Source organism: Cryptomeria japonica, chromosome 5 (genome assembly GCF_030272615.1).
Source record: "Cryptomeria japonica chromosome 5, Sugi_1.0, whole genome shotgun sequence".
Taxonomy (NCBI): Eukaryota; Viridiplantae; Streptophyta; class Pinopsida; order Cupressales; family Cupressaceae; genus Cryptomeria; species Cryptomeria japonica.
Window position 1 is genome coordinate 449,459,511 of NC_081409.1, and position 12,880 is coordinate 449,472,390.

Here is a 12,880-nt window from a genome sequence, read left to right on the forward strand (position 1 = left end):
AGAGGTGGGATTTTGGGGGATTTAAATAAATATTAATTTATTTAAATGTGAGAGGTGGGATTTAATTAAATAAATATGATTTATTTATTTAATTAATGGTCTGAATTTGGTTAAGTGAATTAAATCAAATAAATTGAATAATTTATTTAATTAATAGGAGAATAGGGTTAAGATGAATTAATTAAATATTAATTTAATTAATTATTAATTGATGGTTAAATAATCAAATAAATACTAAGTATTCATTTAATTAAGTGGACAGATTTATGTGACTACAAGATCAATTTGGACTATATCAGATAAATGAGAAGTACAGACTTCCTATGGCAACATAGTATGCAATATATCAGTGACTGTAGGAAAGTCTGAGTCTGCAGTATTTGGTACTAACTCCTACAATCGCTGCTCTTATCTTAACTCATTTGTCAGAATTTTATAAAGAATTGAGTCTTCATCATGAAATTGCATGAATGGTCCTCTATTAATCATCATAAGGTGATTGATAGAGTCAACTCCTTCAAATTATTCTCCCAAATTTGGCCAAATGGCCTGTTGTTGATCAAATTGGAGCTGAGCAGGAGAATAAAAAGCTAATGTTTTGGTAGAGTTCCCATATGAAATAGTCATATCCCCTAATCTACATCCAATATATGAATCAATCGTAGCAAGCCAAGCTCTTCCCAAAATCACCGGATATCCTCCCAATGTGGCCTTTGGAGACAGGATCCAAAAGTCTATAGGGTATTCCCAAGAATCCAAAGCAACAATCACATCTTCAATCATACCATCAGGTTGAACTGTAGAACTATCGGCAAGCTAGAGGAATGAAGGTGTAGATCTGATACTAGTAATTTCAAGTCGTTGCATTATTTCCCTTGTCATAACATTAATTGTTGCCCCTAAATCAACCAAAAAATTCTTTATCTAAGTTCCATTATTGACCATATTCACAACAGGACTACCAAGATCAGAATACTTAGGAATTGAAACATTTCCTAGCATGATATATGCCAGTTGACCCATTACATGCACTATTTGCGGATCTTTCTTCTTTCTGCCAGACTTTTTTAGACATGCTTCCCTGATGTAGAGGCCTACCCAAACTCCTAATAACAAGCCCAAATAAGTTTAGGTTAGTGACCCTTCAACTACTCACAAGGGTCTTGCAAGGAAGGACTCTACACCTTGGATGAAACTACTCACACACTCACTAGTCATGGGCCTACTCAAGATGAGTAAAAGGCTTCAAGTCTTCTAAAGTACCTTATAGGTGATCCCTACTCCTTGAGATTTTGTATTTGGTCCACACATAAAATCTAAGGCCTCTTTCAAGCACCGGTTTTTATTTTGGGCATCAAATCCTTATACCTCCTTTGTAAGCCTACCACTTTGGCTAGTAGCCCTTTTATACCAGTGTTTTGGCTTTAACTCAAAAATATTCCACACACCCCTATAAAAAACTTATCATTCCAGATACCCTTTTGGAAGATATACTGATCTCCAAATTTTTTTGCTCAGATCTGCAAAGATAAGGTATGTTCCCTTCAGAGACTAAGAGACCTAATAGGGGCAATTAGCCCTATTTTCCAAAGCAACTACCTTTACCAGTAGACCAAATGAAAAACCAACTTAATACAAATGTGGGGGGTAGTGAGAAACTTATAATTCCAGGGTTGCACACCTAGAATCCATCACTGATAAATTATGATGATTGTCCTAAAACTTATCCTAGGTAGTCACATAGGGATGCCTACCTAAATCTATTCTTTTCTCCACACAACAAGGTCTCCCCTGCAACAAAACATAAAAAAACTAAAATACAAAGGCTTATCATGCATCCCTTCAAAGGAAGAGTCTTCTAATGGACCAGAGTGCAGGAAAAGGCCATTTTGGTTCAAAACCCTCTCCAAACCCTCAATTTTCGGGTCACGATCAGTAAAATGAAAGGTTCTCTCTACCCCAGGAAGATTAAGACCTTAGATCACCACAAAAAGAAATATAATTCATCTCCCTATCTACTCCATGGATTGTGTGGTTCAAACCAATCTGTACAGTCACGTACAACACCTGCAAACCCAGAATTTCTGAGAAAATTGAAGTATTTTGAATATTATTACTTCATAAATTCCAACTCCAACAACAACAACCTTGGGAATCAATCCCAAAAGGCTTATAAAACTCTCCAATGTTTTTTTTCCAAATTTGGAGTAGGTTGGAGTTGTTGAAAGGCTTCCCCAAACCGAATTACAAAAAGTTGCACTTTTGCACTCAAAAGTTGCATTTTTGCAATTTTGCTCACAAAGTTGTCATACTTCCTAAGGTTGGGATCCACACACATGGACCAACAAAACACACATAAAACATTTCTAAAACTTATTAAACATGAATCTAAACCATCTATTACCCCTTTTTACCACATTGTCCCAATTGGCTTCTCAAATTGCCTAATTGGTGACATGGGCTTACATGGTGGGGTTTATGTGCATACATGAAAAACAAGACACTCTAACACATCCTAATGGTCCTAGTCTTCATCCTCTGGGTCATGCATAACTTTTTGATGAGGTTCTCTTGCACCATACTCCCCAGGAGAAGAGATCTCAAGCCCACTTGAGATCAGAGTTTGTAAATCTGCACCATGATTGGATATCTGCTCACTTGTCATCCAAACCGCTTCAGAGTCTAGTTTATCCTACCAAGCCACCAAGTACTCAATGTGCTACTTGTTTCTTGTCTTCTTTGTGACTCTAGTGTCAATCATTTTTCTCAACTTAGGTGATTCCTACCTTGGAATGTCATTGTTTGCTGCAACCTATATTGGTTCCTCTTCTTCATTGTCAGTACCTTTGAAAAGTGTAAGATCACACACATTAAAGATGGGTGGCAATCCAAGATCAGGAGGAAGTTGGATCTCATAGGCATTTTGTCCACACTTCTTCAATATCTAACATGGTCCAATCTTCCTCTGCATGAGTTTGGTGTATTTGCCTTTCGGTAGTCTCTCCTTCTTCAAATGTACCCATACCAAATCCCCAACATTAAACTGTACATCTCTCTTCTTCTTATCAGCATGGGCTTTATACTTCACTGCATATTTTTGGAGATGAGACTTGACTTAGTCATGCACCTCTTTAATGGCTGATGCAAAAGCTTCACCATCTGCACTAATGGATTCTTCTTTGGGTAGATCTCTTAACTCCAACACTCCCCTTGGGTGTATGCCATAAACAATCTGAAAAGGAGATTTACCGGTACTCCTATTTATGGTGTCATTGTATGATAATTCTACCTATGACAAAATGTTATCCCACATCTCTCCATTTTTCCTTGTTAAACACCTTAATAGGTTCCCCAATGACCTATTGACAACTTTAGTTTGCCAATCCGTTTGAGGATGGTAAGCTGATGAGAAAGCTAGGTTAGTTCCTAACTTCTTCCAAAGAGTTCTCCAAAAGTGACCTATGAACTTCACATCTCTGTCAAAAACAATGTTTATGGGCAATCCATGTATCTAGACTATCTCTTTGAAGAATAGGTTTGCAACATATGATGCATCACAAGAAGTCTTGCATGGCAAGAAATGAGTTATTTTACTAAACCTGTCCACTACTACAAAGACATTGTCAAATCCTCTCCTTGTTCTAGGCAAACCCAACACAAAGTCCATTCCTTATGCTCTCCCATGGCCCAGAAGGAATGGGTAAAGGCTGATATAAACCTACATTTATAGACCCCCCCTTGTCTTTCTGATATATGACACATGTTTCCACAAACTTTCTCACATCTGCCTGCAATTTAGGCCAAAAATAATGTCTCTTCACAAGGTCTAGGGTCTTGTCAAGACCGAAATGTCCTTCCATAGCTCCACAATGCTTCTCCATAATAATAGTCAACCTCATGGAACATTTAGGAATACACAACTACACTCCCTTGAACAACAATCCATCTCGTATCAAAAACTCAAAAAACTCAATATGATTCCTGTCACTCAAAGTTTCACATACCTTGTATATTTCTCCAAAATCTTCATCAACAACATACATACTCTTGAAGGAATTAATACCAACACTCTCCATATTGATTTGGTTTATAGTCAAGACTCTTCTTCTCAAAGCATCAGCAACTTTCTTGACCCCCTTCTTGTGTTTGAGGGTAAATGTGAAGGCTTGCAGGGTCTCTACCCACTTCATATGCCGGTGGTTAAGCTTCTCTTGTCTATCTATGAAACTGATTACTTGATTATTAGTAAACACTATGAACTCCTTAGGCAATAAATAGTGCCTCCACTTCTTCAAGGACTGTACAAGAGCATACATCTCCAAGTCATAAGATGAGTATATTTTCTTAGCATCATTTAGCTTTTCATTGAAAAAAGCAAGAGGCCTTCCTTCCTGACTAAGAACCACTCCAATTTCCATGTGACTTGCATCACATTCCACCTAAAATATCTTGTTGAAGTCTGGTAAGGCAAGGACTAGTTGTTCTGCAATGTTCTTCTTCAATGTCTCAAATGAATCATCTGCCTCTTTGGTCTAACTGAACCTGCACTTTTGTCCTCCCTTTATGGTATCAAGAATGGGTGAACAAACAAGACTAAATCCTCTTTTGAATTTCCTATAAAAAGTTTCTAAACCATGGAAACTTTGGACATCATTCATATTTCTAGGTGTAGGCCAATATAGTATAGCACTCACCTTCTCTTGATCCATTTTGAACTCACCTTGTGAGATTACAAAACCCAAGTAGATGATCTCTTCCTGCATGAACAAACACTTCTCCAAATTGATCATTAGTTTCTCTTCATGTAACCTCTTGAGAACCATATCTAGGTGTTTGTGGTGCTCTCCCCTTGTGTGACTGAAGATCAAGATATCACCTAAGTATACAATGACAAATTTTCCTATGAATTCCACCAAGACTTTATTCATTAACCTCATAAAGGTACTAGGGGCATTGGATAACCCAAATGGCATGACTTTCCATTCATATAACCCCTCATTAGTTTTAAAATATTTTTTCCATTCATCCCCTAGCCTTATTGTAATCTGATGGTATCCACTTTTTAGATCCATTTTTGTAAAATATTTAGCACTCACTAAGCAATCAAGCAAATCCTCTATTCTAGGGATTGGGAACCTATACCTTATGGTTATCTTGTTGATGGCTCTTGAGTCTATACAAAGCCTCCAAGTGCCTTCTTTCTTGAGTACAAGGACTGTTGGTACTACACATGGGCTTAGAATTTTGCCAATCACTCCTGATTCAAGCAACTCTTCAATCTTCCTTGCCATTTCTGCATTGTGGTCTAGGGTGAGCTTATAGGCTGCTTTGTTTAGCAATGTAGATCCAAGGATCAGATCTATGCAATGAATGATGTCTCTTACTAGTGGTAGGGACCTTGGCACTCCATCTGAGATGATTCCTTGATGCTTATCAAGCAACTGTCTGACTATCGGGTCTATGTGCTTTGGTCCTCCTTCTTTCTCTTCTGGAAACTACTATTTCCTTGTCACCTTGGGACTAGGCATAAGGGCATAGAAAACTACACCTTTCTCTACAATCTCCTTCATGAACTGTTTACCTTCTACTATCAACACTCTTGTATCCTTCCCTTTTGATTCCACCTCTTCCTCTATTAGAGGTAAGAGTTCTATCACCTTCCCATCTTTGGTGATTGAGGAGGTGTTTCTCAACCCATCATGATGAGCCTTCAAGTCATACTGCCATGGTCTCCCAAATAAGAGATGGCATGCATCCATCTTGGCTATGTAAAAAAGCAATCTATCCTTGTAAGATCTAATCTGAAACTCCACCCAAGCCTGCTCTTCCACCACTCCTTGCTGACCTTGGGTGATCCATGAAACCTTATAGGGATAAGGGTGAGGCAGCTTCCTAAGTTTAAGCTTTTCTACTATTTCAAGTGCTACAAAATTTTCAATGGAACCGGAGTCTATCAGAACCTTGCATACCTTTCCTCCTACCTTGCAAGTGGTTTTGAGAAGAGATTTACTTTGTGTAGGCTCCTTGTTAGGTACTTTCATGATGGTTACTGATCTCCTCATCATCGGGGCCTCTCCTCTTTTAGGATATCCATAACTATCAGGAGCATTCACACTTTGATAAGTGCTTGCACTTGCCATACTTTGACATTCAGATTCCTGCACCAAATTGCTTCTCCTTTCTCCCATGGAGCTAGAAGCCTTCTACAGACACCTATTGGCCATAGGCCCTTCTTGATTATAGTTGTAGCACCTAGGGGGTCCTTTTCCTTGGGATCTCCCCCAAGAGGGTGGTCTTCTACCCCTAAAGCTCCCTCTTAGATTGTATCCCCCTCCTTGGTTGTCACTACTCTCTCCTCTATTGCCTTCTTGGTTAGAGTCTTATTGGTATCCAAAACCATTTCCTCTACATCTGAAAGGGCATCTTCCTCCTCTTTGTTGTCTCCCTTTACCTCTTCCATTTTGATCCTTCCTTCTCTTCAACTTATCCTCCACTTTGAGTGCCAATTGAAAGCACTTTTGGACTGTCTCTGGGATGTGGAGATTCAAGTCTTCTTGGATTGTAAATCTCAACCCATTGAGATACCTTGCCACCTTCTCATCTTCACTCTCTTTCACCTTAGTCCTCACACACAACTTCATGAACTCCTTGGTATAGGAACTCACGTCCATCTCCTTTTGTTTCAAATTATGTCGCCTCCTATGCAATTGGATATTGTAATCCATTAGGACATAGGATTCTTTCACCAAAGCTATCATCTTCTTCCATGTAGCTATTCTTCTCTTTCCCTCTTTCACCCTCTCATCTTAGATGAAATTCCACCAAGTTAGTGCAGCCCCTTTCATTTTGGATTGGACCATCTTTACCCTCTGGTGGTCCGGTATGTCTTCACTCTCAAAAAGATTGTTTGATTCTATCCACTCTATCATGGTGTCAGGCTCCATCTTGCCTACAAATACTGGCATATCCATCTTCACATCTATTTTTCTTCTTTCCATGGACTTGAGGACACTCATCAGGGGTCTCTGGTCTGCAAGTACCTCTAGCTCTTCTTGCATAAGGATCTCCTCTTCATCCTCCTCTTCTCCAGAGTCTCTCTCTATTGGCATACTACACTCTTATGAGAATAATGGTATTGTCATTGATGGCAATCTTCTGGCACTCATCTGGTAAATCCACCAACAGGAACTGGCACTGACATAGACATCTACATACACTGACAGAAACTTCACTAGCAGTGGCAACAATGCATACCGACACCCCAGCCAACAGGGAATAAACTTTTGTTTATTGTATTTAATTGTAATTATCTTTTGTAAAGCTGACAAGGCATATTGCAAAAGGCTCATATATATATGTATGAGATCTTATAGATCATTGTGTGTATGAAAAGAGTTAAAAATTATGTATAAGGTGATATAAGTGACAGGGAAGGTTATAGTTATAGAATGAGCTTAAACCGGTACTGAACCTGGCATAGTTGATGCTGATTTGAAGCAGTACATTGTATTGGATTTCATAATCCAATTTTTTAGTTAGTGTTACTCTTTTTGAGCAGTGAGCTCTAGGGCTATTGGCCTTCCTGCATATGCAGGCCCCTCATTGTAAGTAATATTTATTCATTGGCTAGTGAGTGAATATTGTGGGTTACAAATCCCACTGAGGTTTTTCCCACACTGGGTTTCCTCGTTAAACATCTTGTGTTATGGTGTGTTTTCTATGCTATATTTATTGTTCCTATTTACTGCATTAATTCTTATTTACCGATACATTGTTTTGAAATACAAAGTTCTTAATAAGGTTAAATATTCTGCTAACCGGTTAGATACTGATTCACCCCCCCCTCTCAGTATCTTTGGGACTATCATTAATCCTAAAAATTGGTATCAGAGCTTGGTCCTCTATTTTCAAAAGCCTAACAAATTGAGGAAGATTCTGACAACGGTATAGATGGAGAACTTAAGAAAATAATTGGAAGGAGCTCTTGTAGATTATGATGCAAAGAAGTTAAATAATATCAAACTTGAAGATGATCCAAGGACTGCACAGGAATTCATTCAAGGACTTAAGGAGAATCTTACTATAGCTAGAAATAAAAGAAAAGAACTTCATGAGAAGATGCAGAATGATAATGATGAAAAGGAAACTCTTAATGAACTTGTCAACAAGTTGAGACAAGAAAACAATACTATGAGAAATGAAATGCAAGATATGACTATGAGATTTTGTAAAGACATTGAAGATAGAAAGAAGAATGAAGATGACTTAACTAGGAGACTCAATGATGTTGGAAATGAAAATCTAAGACTCAGTCATGAAAATGATATGTTGAAGACAAATTTCATTCACATGCAACATGATAAAACTGAACTTATGAGACAAATGGGAATTCGGGAAAATGAGTTGGCTACTACAAATCAACACAAAGAGAAATTCAAGAAAAGTTCAGAGGATTTTGATAACATGTTGAAAATTCAGAAACCTAATGGAGATACAAATGGACTTGGATTTGAAGTTGGAGAAAGTTCCAGTACTGCAAACAATCATGATCACAGTAAACCAGTAAGACAACCTAATGCTTACAAATTTAATGGGAAATTATTTAACTATAACAAGTATGGTCATAGAGAAAATCAATGTAGATTCATAAACAATTAGAACATCAATGAACCCATCGGTCAATGTTCCAAATGCAACAAAATTGGTCATAATTTAGAAAACTGCAGAATGAATGTGAAATGTTATGTTTGTGGAAGATTTGGACAATTATCTAATCAATGTAGAACACAAACTGGCATAGGATATGGAAAGGCTATTCAGAAGAATGATGTGACTTGTTATGCTTGTAACAAAATTGGACATATTGCAAAATTTTGTAGAAGAAAGACTTCATCAGCAAATAATAAAGGACCCAGTTTGAAAGGCAAAGAAAAGGTAGATGAGGTAAAGCAAGAATTTTCAAAACAATGGATTGAGAAGACAGATCAGAATGTTGATGAGACTATTTCTTCACCAGTAGAACATAGTATTACTCCACTGACAGGAGATTCTTCATCCAACTAAGAAGTAATCCTTTGGGGGTATTGTAACAAGTTGAATATCATGCAGATTACCCTTGTTTGATGGTGAGAAGATAGATTTATTCTCTACCGGCAGATGTGTTAAGTTTTTAGTTAACCGACGAGCATTTAATGCGGTTGTTAAAGGAAAAGTCATTATAAATCATCGGTTTTCCCTCATTTTTGATTCACTTAGCATTCAAATTAGTGGAGAGAGTAAAATCTAAGAAAAGGCATTCAAGGTGAAGGTGTGGAGCAATTTCTTTCAAGCATTCAGACACTATCAGGCAGATAAAGGTATTTTTCAAATGGCTTCCTCTTTAGCTCCCGAATTTATTGCAAACCCTACTGTCGTGGAAAACATAAAATGACCTAGGCCCATATTCAAAACTATTCCTGAAGTAGCTAAGCAAGATGATTCCATAGGTGCATTTTCAAATATTCCTAAAGGTGTAGCTTATGTTGAAGACCCTAGGATATATATTCACTGCAACATTGAGGAATTAGGTTCTGAGGAGTTGTTAAAAATGTTTAGAACCATAATTTGCGATGTAAATGGCATTGTCAAACCTGAGCACAAGATTGTGGAGACTTTAGGTTTTGTGGAAATTTTGAACATCCCTAAATTTTCGAAGGAAGTTGTGAGAATTGTCCTAAGTAGGGCACATGGAGAATTTCTTTGGTTAGATTATGTCTGCAAATTCACCCGGCAAGCAATTAGGGCACTAACAAGTTTACCCTCAACCAACAGCAGACCAGACAAAACTAACAAGGTTCCTAACAACAAAGTCATGACCCTAACTGGAGCAACATCTGATAGTAGATCTCTAAGAGTAAATGACATCAAGGACATCAATGTGAGATTCATAAGTATGATTTTATGTTACAAGACTACACATGCAAATAGACTTAATTTAGTTTCTAGTCTTTGCATTAATAGTGCTTATGAAATGGTAAAAAATAATGCAAAAATTGATGTGTGTGAATGGCTGAAGGATGAACTCATAGATAAATTGAAAAAGATAAAAGGAGACAAGAAAGGAACATTTCGTTTTGGTAATCTCTTAGTATGATTAATGTTGTATTTCACAAAAGAGATCCCTGGTATAGGACATAAAGACTTTGGATATGACATACCAGTAGGCAAACAATTGCAAGAATCTTTCACCGGTATGGGTACTGCTAAGGAAAATAATATAACTAAATATTTCAAAGCTTTCCAAACCAAAATGAAAATGAGAGAAAGACTACCACAGAGTGTAGTGGATAAATATGATAAAGAAATCTATTTTGTAATCAAGAAGGATGAAACATGGATGTAATTTGTATTACCTAGGACTGTATGGGTAACAAAAATAGGTTATGAGGTAGATCTCAACATAATTGAGACTTATGCAAAGGCCTTGTTAGATGCACCTAGAGAACCAAGAGAAGAAGTTTTTGGAAGTGCTGAAACAATTGAAAGCAATGTGAAAACAATGAAGCAAAGGAAGAAAAGAGAGAAATACATAAGAGATTCTTCTAAGAAGGTAAAGGAAATGAAAGGAAATGTTATGAACATTACTGGTATAAAGGCTAGTGAACTAGAAGGACTGCAACCGGAGGCACACATTTTGCTGGTTGACACATCTTCTGATAGTGAGATACCAGTTGAATTCGAAAGAGTTGAAAGGAAGAGAAAACTTTCACCAGTACTCTCTCCTCCACCCAAGAGAACAAGGAGTTTAAGGAAGAAACAACAGGAAGTAAGGCAACCGACATAGAAACTAACTCCCAAGAAGAAACAAAAATAGGTTATACCACCATTGGATAATTTGCTAAATGAAATAACTAATGACAGTAATTTGGCTAATGTGAGCAAATTGTATAACACATTCAAGGATTCAGAAAAAGAAAGCATTGAAAACAGTATTATCTTACATCTAGACATATATAAGAAAGTCTTAATTGAAGTTGTGGATGACTTGCCTAATGAATTATATAGAAGGTTAGATGCAAAGAGGATTGTAGTAATGGAATTGGACAAGAAACTTAAGGTTGAAAAACTTCTAGCTGTACATCCAGTTAACTCAAAGAAAGAGATTGATGACCTGATTTGTGAAGCTAACGGATCCTTTTTTCTAGTGGTCACTGGCAAGTGAGTTTGATGGCAAGTAGAGTAAATGAGAGTGCAGAGGAAACTGCTAATAAATGGGATATCTTTTTTGTGGAAAAAGAAAAAAAGAAGAATTGAACAGGCCGAAGAAAACATTCAAAGTTTATCAAAAGGATAAAGACAAAGGGAAAGGTAAAGTTGGTGGAATACCAAACATCAAAATAACTGACAACTGACCACCACCCTTGGATACTACACCGGTACATGTTGATGATCCACCAGTTATTGGAAGTGAAGGTGTAACACATGATGACACTAATCCTGATTCTTAAATTCTATTCACCATGAATGTGGATACTCAGGAAGTAAACATTGTTCTGGATAAGGATAATATAGAGGTCAAGGATAACATTGCTGATAGTGGAAACATTGTTGAGCAACCGATAGAGACTATTGAGGTTGAGTTCCAAACTAAGCAAACACTGCAAACTGAGCAACCATTGGATACTGGAATGAATACTGATGGTATAGATGCTAACACTGAGAAACCTACCGAGGCAGAGATACCAATAGTTGAGCACATAGAGAAACCCACAGAGGCACAAGTACATATTGAGTAGTGAAACCAGTAATCACTGAGAAACCCAAAACTTTATTGGTTGAAATGCAAACTCAGACTGATCCACCAGAGGATAACACAAGAAAAATGGTTATAAATGTTGGAAGCATAGAGGTAATCAAGGTAGTTGGTCAGACATCCGGTACATCATTAAGTGAATTCAGGCCTACTAATGTGATAGAAGTACTTCTGGACTCTATCAAGAAGATAACTGACTGTAATGCATTGTCTTACAAAGAAATTGATGACACAATACCAATTCTTAAGTTGATTGCACCAAAATGTAATATAGATCATGTAAAGGATTCTTTAGGTCAATTGGACACATTGTCCAAATTCATTACCAACAATGTAATATTAGTTGATAAGGTAAATGAGGACACATTCAAAGATAAAATTGAGAAGGAAAAGGAATTTTTTTTTGAGGATACAATAAAGAAATGCACAGAACATATAAACACACTTTTACCAGCACTGAATACTACAATTTTGGAATATAAAGAGTTGTACAAAGAAACATGCAAACCACATCTGTTGACAAAGGACATAGAAAAGGAAATAAGAAGAATACATAAGGAGATAGATGACATAGCTGATAACATAATTGGTTCATCCAAACCTATATCAGTTATTAAGCAAGAAATAGCAGGTTTTGAGGAAAAGTTGGAGAAATTTGAGAAAGAGAAGGCAAGGATTAAGGCTAATGCTAGATAGCTTAAATACAAACTTGGACCCAAGATGGACAATCTTATCTCTCTAAGGAATGAGATCTCTAAGGCATTACTTCAAGGAGAAAGATCACCGGATGAGCATATGCATCATCTCACTGACACAATCCAATAGACTCGGGCAACCTTAAACAACAACAACATATTCATGCAGAGTTTAAATTTGGTTATGGCAGACATATTTCAAATTGTAACCAACCGGTTACAAACTTTGAGGTGAAATTTTTGCAATCGTTTGACAATTTTGACAACCTTTGTCATTAATGTCAAAGGGGAAGTAGTGGACAGAGAAAAATGTTTAATTAGAGGAGATCATCTGCTCAGGGGGAGCACATATTTTTGGTAACCTTTTGGACTTCACTTTTTGGAAACAGTTTTT